Genomic DNA, 10,542 nt, shown 5'->3' with positions numbered 1-10,542 from the left:
CAGTATTAATTAAATCCCAACTTTGACTACTTTATACCAAGACAGATGACAGATACAAAGGTAAAGAGGGCATGGCCCTCGGCTCAAGCTCAATATAACTCCAAATGGAGTTTGATAATTCCAATGGAAACATGGGTGAGAGTTTGGAGCAGTACAGTGTACAGAAAAATATTCCTGCTCTGGAGTAAACTGTCAGAGGCATTCAAACAGGAGCAATTCCATCTTGAACAAGGGCTGGGTAAAATAAGGCTAAGACCTACTGGGTTGCATTCTCAGGAGGTCAGACATTCTTAGTCACAGGATTAGATAGGTGGTTGGCAGGACTGGTATAACAAGATACAGATCATAAAGACCTTGCTAATAAAAAAGGATGCAGTATAGAAGCTGGTCAAAACCCACCACATTCAAGATGGCAATGGAAGTAACTTCTGGTTGTCCTCACGACTCATTATAAGCTAATTGTAATGTACTAGCATTTTGTTGGAAGATAATGTTAGCAAAGTAGGTAGTGAATACAAGTTGTATTCTTTCATCTTAATCTTTAATTAGATAGATTGTGGAACAGAGAAGTAACAAGTTTAAACTATGTTTAATAGAATGGCACCTCTGCCTCACTTTTCTATAATCATTCTTATAAACTGATGCCAAATCTAGACTTTGGCTGTGAGGATGGATAAGAAGACAATGGATGCCTGAGGAATTGATGGTGGACTTGATAGAGTTCAGGAAATGGAACTCAGATATGACTGAAGGTGCTAGCCTGAGTGAGTGGCTCCATTAATAATGGCACAGACCAAAGGAGAAAGGAAGGTAAGTTTAGGAAGCAGAGACAGGATACTCAGTTTTAGAAACTGATTTTAGAATAAGAGCAGGAAATTCTCTTGATGATTACCAATAAGCAGATGGCATTTCTGGTTTGGATTTTCAGAGAAGGCTTAAAGCTAGAATTGGAGAGGCAGAAATCATTAGTTCAGATATGCTGGTTGAAGCCAGTATGGGGAAGATCAATAGTAAGTGTTTATAAAGAGAAAGGACATCAAAGTACAAACTTTCTTGCTGAATAAAATCACACTCAAACAGCCTAGGTTTTGTCACCAAGTTAATGCCTTTTTGGTTATCTTCTTCCTCGGGGGTGCTCTTCTGTCCCTAAAGCTTGGGAGTGCTGTCTTTTCTTTTCGGTTTCCATCTAGAGGCCATTAAGTCCCTATATTGGTCCTAGGATCTTCTATTAGTCCATCTATTCATCCAGATACCCAGCTCACAGGTAGTTATTAAATAATAGATAATAAAGATACATAGATGAATAGGGCATAGTCCCTGTTCTCATGGGATTTAGTCTCATGGCAAGGGAAGACATACAAATTGTTAATTGAAATGTGATAAACGTCACGATAAATGTGTGTGTGGGCTCTTGAGGAAAAGGAGGAAATCACACAGTCTGTAGGGGAGGTATGAATGGGAAAGCTCTTTTGTAGAACATGAGGCCTGATATAAGTCATAAAGAAGGGGCAAGAGTTAACTCAGAAAGTATCACAGTAAGGTAAGGTACATTGTAGAGGATTTCCTAGGAAGAGATCAGCATGAAGAAGAGTAGAAAATTGAGATGCGTAGTGTCATCTCATACACAGTTTGTACCTAAATCTCCCCATTTGTCCCAGGAATGTTTTCATGGCTATTTTCTTTTCTAAAGCAAGGACCTAATTTAATTTTATGTATTACATTTTTTTGTGCTTTTTCATACCTTTTCATCTGGAGCAATTCTTTCACTTGCTTTGTTGTTTCAATGGTCTTAATTTTTTTTGAGTAATTTAAAACTTGTAGAATTTTCAGAATTTTTCTGATGGTTTCCTCATGATGTCCTTTAATTTGTTCCTCTAGCTCTATATTGACTACTAATAAACTGGAAGGTAGCTCATTAAGTCTAGAAGCTTGATGAGGTTCAGGTTAAAAATTATGACACTTTATAGTTGATGTAGAATACTTCATATTGTAACACATCAGGAGGGATATAGTATCAAATTGTCTCTCTATTCATGATGTGAAATTCTGTCACTCGGTTAAGGGGCTGAACATCAGGCCATTCCATTGGAAAGCCGGTATTTTCTTTCAGCAATCATTAAGCAGTCTGTGGGGTGATACATGTTAGGAGGCCATTCTTCATAGGACTCCTCTTTCTGTACATTATGCAAGCAGAGGATTGATTGTTTTCACTCTGGGCTGTCTTTTCAAAGATATGTGTATAGCAAACTGCGTTGGAAGATTGAGACAATATCCCCTTCTGGAACAAAAGGCAGATTTATTTCCTGTCCAAGATAATAAAGATAATATCTCCTTCCAAGGCAAAAGTTGAGTAGGTTTGCTAGGAGCCCCTTTTTCCTAGCTCAAGAATCAAACCCACTGTGTGTATAGCATGCACCTGGATTAATCTGAGCACCATGGAGAACAAAGGAAAATAAATGCAAACAGTAAGCTAATGTTTCCTGCTGTGCTGAATCATAGTCATTTCACTCTGACCTAGGAGTTTTGTGTCTTTTCCAGTACCCATTAAATTGGCAGGTTAACAGCCTGCAAGCAGCGTAATATGTCAGATACTTCACAGTTCCTGACTGCAATTATACTCACTATCAATTTTTTTCTATCATGAAATTCTAAAATTATTGCTTCTGCATTTTTAGTTGACATTCATTCTTCCATAAAGAGGAGCCTCTTGTTTTCCTCTCTTTTAAAATTTTCTTTTTTATGTCACTGTAGGCTCCCTGATTTTTATTTATTCAAAATACATAAAATAAATAAAAAAGGTTTCCTCAAAAAGCCTTGGTTCCTTGAATGGGAATTAGTATTTAGAAATTAAGATCTAAGCTCTAGGTATTTCTAGGCCTTATTATTTATGACATTAGAAAATATAATCTTAAAAATTATGAATTTATGTTGATATTTCCATTTTAAGTTTAATTTTAATGTTATAGGGTTTTCCTCCTAAAATCTTTTATTTTATGTTTGCATCTTTGTCTCTTTTTTTGATTATTTATTTATTTTTATTTTTTAACTTTTAAATTCAGGGGTACATGTGCAGGTTTGTTACATAGGGAAACTCGTGTCATGAGGGGTCGTTGTATAGATTATTTCATGACTGATGTATTAAGCTTAGTACCGTTTAGTTATTTTTCCTGATCCTCTCCCTCCTCCTACCCTCCACCCTCCAATACCCAGTGAGTGTTATTACCCTCTATGAGTCCATGTGTTCTCATCATTTAGCTCCCACTTATAAGTGAGAACATGTGGTGTTTAGTTTTCTGTTTCTGCATTAGTTTGCTAAGGATAATGGCCTCCAGCTTCAACCATGTCCCTGCAAAGAACATAATCTCATTTTTCTTTATGGCTGCATAGTATTCCATGGTATATATGTACCACATTTTCTTTATCCAGTCAATCATTGATTGGCATTTCAGTTGATTTCATGCCTTTTCTATTGTGAATAGTGCTGCAACAAACATATGTGTGCATGTGTCTTTATAACGGAATGATTTCTATTCCTTTGGGTATATAACCAGTAATGACATTGCTGGTTTGAATGATATTTCTGTGTTTAGGTCTTTGAGGAATTGCCACACTATCTTCCACAATGGCTGAAGTAATTTACACTGCCACCAACAGTGTATAAGCATTTCTTTTTCTCCATAACCTTGCCAGCATGTGCTATTTTTTGACTTTTTGTTAATAGCCATTTGGCTGGTGTTAAATGGTATCTTGTGTTTTTGATTTGTATTTCTCCAGTGATCAGTAATGTTGAGTGTTTTTTTTCCTATAATTGTTGGCTGCATGTATGTCTTCTTTTGAAAACTGTCTGTTCATGTCCTTTGCCCACTTTTTTATGGGGTTGTTTTTTTCTTGTAAATTTTTAAGTGTTTCTTATAGATGCTGGATATTAGACCTTTTCAGATGCATAGGTTGCAATAATTTTCTCCCATCTGTAGGTTGTCTTTTTACTCTGTTGATAGTTTCTTTTGCTGTGCAGAAGCTCTTTAGTTTAATTAGATCCCATTTGACAATTTTTGCTTCTGTTGCGATTACTTTTGGCATCCTTGTCATGAAATCTTTGACTGTGCCTATGTCCTGAATGGTATTGCCTAGATTTTCTTCTAGGGTTTTTATAGTTTTGGGTTTTACATTTAAGTCTTTAATCCATCTTGAGTTAATTTTTGTATATAGTGTAAGGAAGGGTTCCAATTTCAATCTTCTGCATATGGCTTGCCGGTTATCCCAGCACCATTTATTCAATAGAGAATTCTTTCCCCATTGCTTGTCTTTGTCAGGTTTGTTGATGATCAGATGGTTGTTGTAGGTGTGTGGTCTTACTTCTGGGTTCTCTATTCTGTTCCATTGGTCTATGTGTCTGTTTTTGCACCAGTACCATGCAGTTTTGTTTACTGTAGTCCTGTAGTATAATTTGAAGTCAGGTAGTGTGATGCTGCCAGCATTGTTCTTTTCGCTTAGGATTGTCTTGGCTATTCAGGCTCTTTTTGGTTCCATGTGAATGTTAAAATAGTTCTCTCTAGTTCTGAGTAGAAGGTCAATGATAGTGTGTTAGAAACAGCACTGAATCTATAAATTGCTTTGAGCAGTATGGCCATTTTAACAATATTGATTCTCCTATCCATGAGCATGGAGTGTTTTTCCATTTGTTTGTGTCATCTCTGATTTATTTGAGCAGTGGTTTGTAGTTCTCCTTGAAGAGGCCCTTCACTTCCCTTGTTAGCTGTATTCCTAAGTATCTTATTTGTTTTTGTAGCAATTGCGAATGGGAGTTTGTTCATGATTTGGCTCTCTGCTTGCTAGTTGTTGGTGTATAGGAATGCTAGTGATTACTGCACATTGATTTTGTATCCTGAGACTTTGCTGAAGTTGTTTATCAGTTTAAGAAGCTTTTGGGCTGAGACTGTGGGGTTTTCTAGATATAGGATCATATAGTCTGCAAACAGGGATAGTTTGACTTCCTTTCTTCTTATTTGGCTGTGCTTTATTTGTTTCTCTTGCTTAATTGCTCTGGCCAGTACTTTTATGGCTATAATGAATAGGAGCGGTGAAAGAGGGCATCCTTGTCTTGTGTAAGTTTTCAAGGGGAATGCTTCCAGCTTTTGCCCATTCAGTATGATGTTGGCTGCGAGTTTGTCATATGTGGCTCTTATTATTTTGGGGTATGTTCCTTCAATATCTAGTTTATTGAATTTTTAACATGAGTGGATGTTGAATTTTATTAAAACTTTTTCTGAACCTATTGAGATAATCATGTGATTTTTGTCTTTAGTTCTGTTTATGTAATAAATCAGATTTATTGATTTGCGTATGTTGAACCAACCTTGCATTCTTACACTTTCAGTCTTAAACTTTTCTTCAGTCATGAATTATAAGTTCTCTTAAGTATCTTTTTAAGTCTCAGGATGCCTCATTCTGGACCTCTTGACAGCTCCACAGGCTGACCATTCTAGCCTACAAACATGCAGGTCTTACCTTCTAAGATCTTACCCAAGATGTTTTCCTTGTAGCAACATGGTTGACAGGATAAGAAAAGCTTCATTCAACTAATTTCAATTGTGAATCAAGCCTCCTAAACTTAACTGCACTGAATCTACCATTTACCCTTTCATTCCTAAAATATCAAAACAAGCTCCTGATTGGTTTGCCTGTTTCCAGTCTTGTCTCTGTAGACATAATCTATTTTTAATAACAGTGATTTAATTGTCCTATTGTATTTATACAAATCAGAGACAGGGTTGATTTTTAGGTAGTACAATTATTTTATTCACTAAAAAAGAAGTTTAGCCATTAAAATAATGACCCAATTTTTAGCACTTAAATTTCTATTTTCTATGAAAATATCTTTTAAATTTAATGAGACATAGGGTTACATCATATATCACTATAGATTCATAAGATTAAAGAAATAGGCAAGGTTTCTGGTCTGACACGTAAACAGTTTGGAAGTTGTTATTCTTACAAGAAAAAGCTGAACAGGCTGGGCACAGTGGCTCATGCCTGTAATCCCAGCACTTTGGGAGGCCAAGGTGGGTGGGTCACCTGAGGTCAGGAGTTCAATACCAGCCTGACCAACATGGTGAAACCCCATCTCTACTAAATACAAAAAACTGGCCAGGCGAGGTGGTGCATGCCTGTAATCCCAGTTACTTGGGAGGCTGAGGCAGGAGAATCACTTGAACACAGGAAGTGGAGGAATCTTGGCAGTAAGCCAAGATTGTGTCATTGCACTCCAGCCTGGGCAACAGAGTGAGACTCTATCTTGAAAAAAAAAGAAAAGACAAGAAAAGAAAAGCTCAACAAACTGAAAATCAACAACTTTTTTTAAATCCCTCATAAAATTATTGACACAGGACAAACTGCCACCCTAACTAGAGAGATTGGCAGATACAGAGATCAGAGAGCTTACTGGGAGCAGAAGCCATATCTGGAGACTTAAATTTAAACACTTAAAAGGTAATTGAATAACTGCTGAAGTCTGAAAGATTAAAAACCCCTGGGAGCCAGGTTTTGGAGGGCAATACCCATGCTTTTATGAGTTTTACCTCCAGGAGCTTCATCAAGCTCTCAGGGTCAAGGTCAGAGGAAAATTACCTCATGCTTCTGATACCAAGAAGGGAAGAGTAACTATTTTGAAATATACCTAGAGTGTTCTGTACCCTCAAAGGAAACTATTTTATCAGCTTCTAACCAATGTGAGTTTTACCAGAGCTTAACAAACCCATGAGGGAAAGTAAATACCTAACTCCTGCACCCTCTAGCCTTCTTTTCTCATGTAAGGGAGAAAAAAGCTAGAAAGTATTTGTAAAGATCATAGTCTAGGGACATAGTCTCACTAAACCACTAAGACCTGGTAATAAGATTGTAGAGTACTTCCTTCTCTCCACCCCCACCATATCAATGGGGATCCTGTATAACCCGAGTTACAGCTGAAAGCAATTTCAGAGCACAAACTCTATTTAAGAAGGAGTCTCTAGAGAAGCCCAAAGACAACAAGGAAGAGAGAAACAAAGGCACTAGAGGAAATGTTAGCCTCTAATACCTATAGGTACAGCGAATAGTAAACACAGTCTAATTCCTATCCAGATAAACATAAAACGTCACTCTAAAAGGCCATATGCCTCAGTTCCTTCAATCTGATACAATGTCTGGGTGTTAAAAAAAAATTACAATGTATACTAAAAGGCAAAAACAAAGCAAAACAAAAAACAACAAAGAAAACACAGTCCAAACAGACAAACCAAACAACAGAACCCAATTTAGATGTGGTGGAGATTTTGGAATTATACTGGGAGTTCAAAATGGAAAATATGGACAACATGTGAGAACAGATGGGTAACATAAGCTGAGAAATGGAAACTCTAAGAAATAATCAAAAGAAAATGTTATCAATAAACAACACTGTAACAGAAATGAAGAATGCCTTTAATGGGCTCATGAGTAGACTGGACATTTCTATGGAAAAAGAATCAGTTAGCTTGAAAATATGCTCATAGAAATTTTCAGAACTGAAATGCAATGAGAAAAAAATAAGGAAAATGTTGGAAGAGAATATTCAAGAAGTGTGAGACAACTACAAGAGGTGTAACATATAAGTAATGGCATTACCAGAGGAGAAGGAAGAAAGGGAAAGAAGAAGAAATATTTGAAATAGTAATGACTGAGAATTTTCCAAACTTAATGACAGACAGTAAACCAAAGATCCATGAAATTCAAGCTCATGAAGCTCAAATCATGAACATCAAGCAGCATAAATACAAATAAACCATATTTAGGCATATAATATTCAAACTGAGGAAAATCTAGGATATTAGGCATATCATATTCAAACTGAAGAAAATCTGATAAAAGGCAGAAGAGAAAACATCTTACCTAGAAAGGAACAAGGATAAAAATTTTATCAGACTTCTCTTCAGAAACAATTTAAGCAAGAAAAGAGTAGAGTGAAATATTTAAAGTGTTGAAAGGAAAAAAGACAACCTAGAATTCTGACTTCAACAAAGGTAAAGGTAAAATAAAGATTTTCTCAATCAAACCAAAATTGGGGAAATTTTTACTAACAGACATGCCTTACAAGATATATTAGTATTTTAGGGAAAGGAAAATAACATAGGTCAGAATATTTTATCTGCATAAAGAAAGAGTGTCAGAAAAGGAATAAATTAAAGTGAAATAGAATCTTGTATTTTTTTAAATTGATCTAACTGATAACATTTGTTTAAAACAATAACAACAATATATAGGGTGATTATAGCTTACGGATAAGTGAAATGAATGACACCAATGTTCTAAGGGATGTGAGGGAGAATTGGGAATACTTTATTATAAGATACTGTTACTACCCATGAAGCAATATAGTGGTATTTGAAAGTAGACTTTGATTGTGAAAATTACTTTATAATTTGTGTAGTATCAATTATCTATTGTTTTAAAAAAGGCAAAATAAAGTATTTCTAAACCTTCTTCATATTCAAGGCCAAGTCTCTTGATCAGTTTTCAATTCAGTCTCTGATATACACAGTATGGTCCTTCCAGTTATCAATAATGTGGTGATGCAGTGTATCTTAAAGGAAGTCATAGAACTAAAACCAAATGGTGCTGGCATTTAACCTGGCTTTGGAATTACTATATGTAGTTAATCTACTTTGGACTCTTCATTTAGGAATTTTGGAATTCTGCTAAACTTGTCTGATGCACCACCTTCTAATTCCTTCCCACATCCATTTGGTTCTTGGGTATAAAATGAGTGGTGCTCTTATTGTGTCCAGGTTTTGCTTCTATACTGCTGAAACCTATTCTATAAGTTTTAATCCATGCACTATTAATATTTGCACATACAGAGGCAATGATGACTGCTTGACCCTCACGTGATACCAATAATTGTAAGATACATTCCAATTTTAGAAATATTAAAATTTAGAAAGAAGTGTTCATTGTAGAATTGATGAAACAAAGTAAATTATTTGGATGACTCCTGTGCTTAAACCTCCTGTATTAATCTGTTTTCATGCTGCTGATAAAGAGATACCAAAGACTGGGCAATTTACAAAAGAAAGAGTTTTAATGGACTTACAGTTCCACGTGACTGGGGAAGCCTCACAATCATGGTGGAAGGCAAGGAGGAGCAAGTAACATCTTACATGGATGACAGCAGGCAAAGAGAGAGCTTGTGCAGGGAAACCCTTCCTTATAAAACCATCAGATCTCTTGAGACTTATTTACTATCATGAGAACAGCATGGGAAAGACCTGCCCCCATGATTCAATTACCCCCAACTTGTCCCTCCCACAATACCTGGGAATTCAAGATGAGATTTCAGTGGGGAAACAGCCAAACCATATCATTCTGCCCCTGTCCTCTCCCAAATCTCATGTCCTCATATTTCAAAACTAATTATACCTTCCCACAGTCCCCCAAAGTCTTAAATAATTTGGGCATTAATTCACCCTAAGTCTGCAGTCCAAAGTCTCATCTTAGACAAGGCAAATCCCTTCCACCTTTGAGCCTGTAAAATCAAAAGCAAGTTAGTTACTTCCTAGATACAATGAGGGTACAGGCATTGGGTAAATACAGCCATTCCAAAGGGGAGACATTGGCCAAAACAAAGGGGCTACAGGCCCCATATGAGTCCAAAATCCAGTGGGGCAATCAAATCTTAAAACTCCAAAGTAATCTCCTTTGACTCCATGTCATATCCAGGTCACAATGATGCAAAAAGTGGATTCCCATGGTCTTGGGCAGCTCCACCCCTGTGGCTTTGCAGGGTACAGCCTCACTCCTAGCTGCTCTCACAGGCTGGCATTGAGTGTCTTCAGCTTTTCCAGGTGCACAGTGAAAGCTGTTCGTGGGTCTACCATTCTGGGGTCTGGGGGATGGTGGCCCTCTTCTCGCAGCTCCACTAGGCAGCACCCCAGTGGGGACTCTGTGTGGGGGCTTCAACCCCACATTTCTCTTCTGCACTGCCCTAGCAGAGGTTCTCCATGAGTGTCCCACCCCTACAGCAAACTTCTGCCTGGACATCTAGGCATTTCCATACATCCTCTGAAACCTAGGTGGAGGTTCCCAAACCTCAATTCTCAACACCACGTGGGAGCTGCCAAAGTTTGGGGCTTGAACCTCTGAAGCCACACCCTGAGCTGTACCTTGGCCCCTTTTAGTCATGGCTGGAGTGGCTGGGACAAAGGGTACCAAGTCCCTAGGCTGCATACAGCAGAGGGACCCTGGGCCTGGTCCACAAAACCATCTTTTCCTCCTTGACCTCCAGGACTGTAATGGGAGGGGCTGCTGTGAAGACCTCTGACATGCTCTGAAGACATTTTGTTCCTTGTCTTGGTGATTAACATTCAGCTTCTCACTACTTATGCAAATTTCTGCAGCCAGTTTGAATTTCTCCTCAGAAAATGGGATTTTATTTTCTATTGCATTGTCAGGCTGCAAATTTTCCAAACCTTATGCTCTCTTTTAAAACTTTCCCTTTTAAAACTGAATGCCTTTAACAGCACCCAAGTC

This window comes from Pongo pygmaeus, chromosome 14, assembly GCF_028885625.2.
Source record: "Pongo pygmaeus isolate AG05252 chromosome 14, NHGRI_mPonPyg2-v2.0_pri, whole genome shotgun sequence".
Classification (NCBI taxonomy): domain Eukaryota; kingdom Metazoa; phylum Chordata; class Mammalia; order Primates; family Hominidae; genus Pongo; species Pongo pygmaeus.
This window is presented reverse-complemented; position numbering follows the sequence as displayed.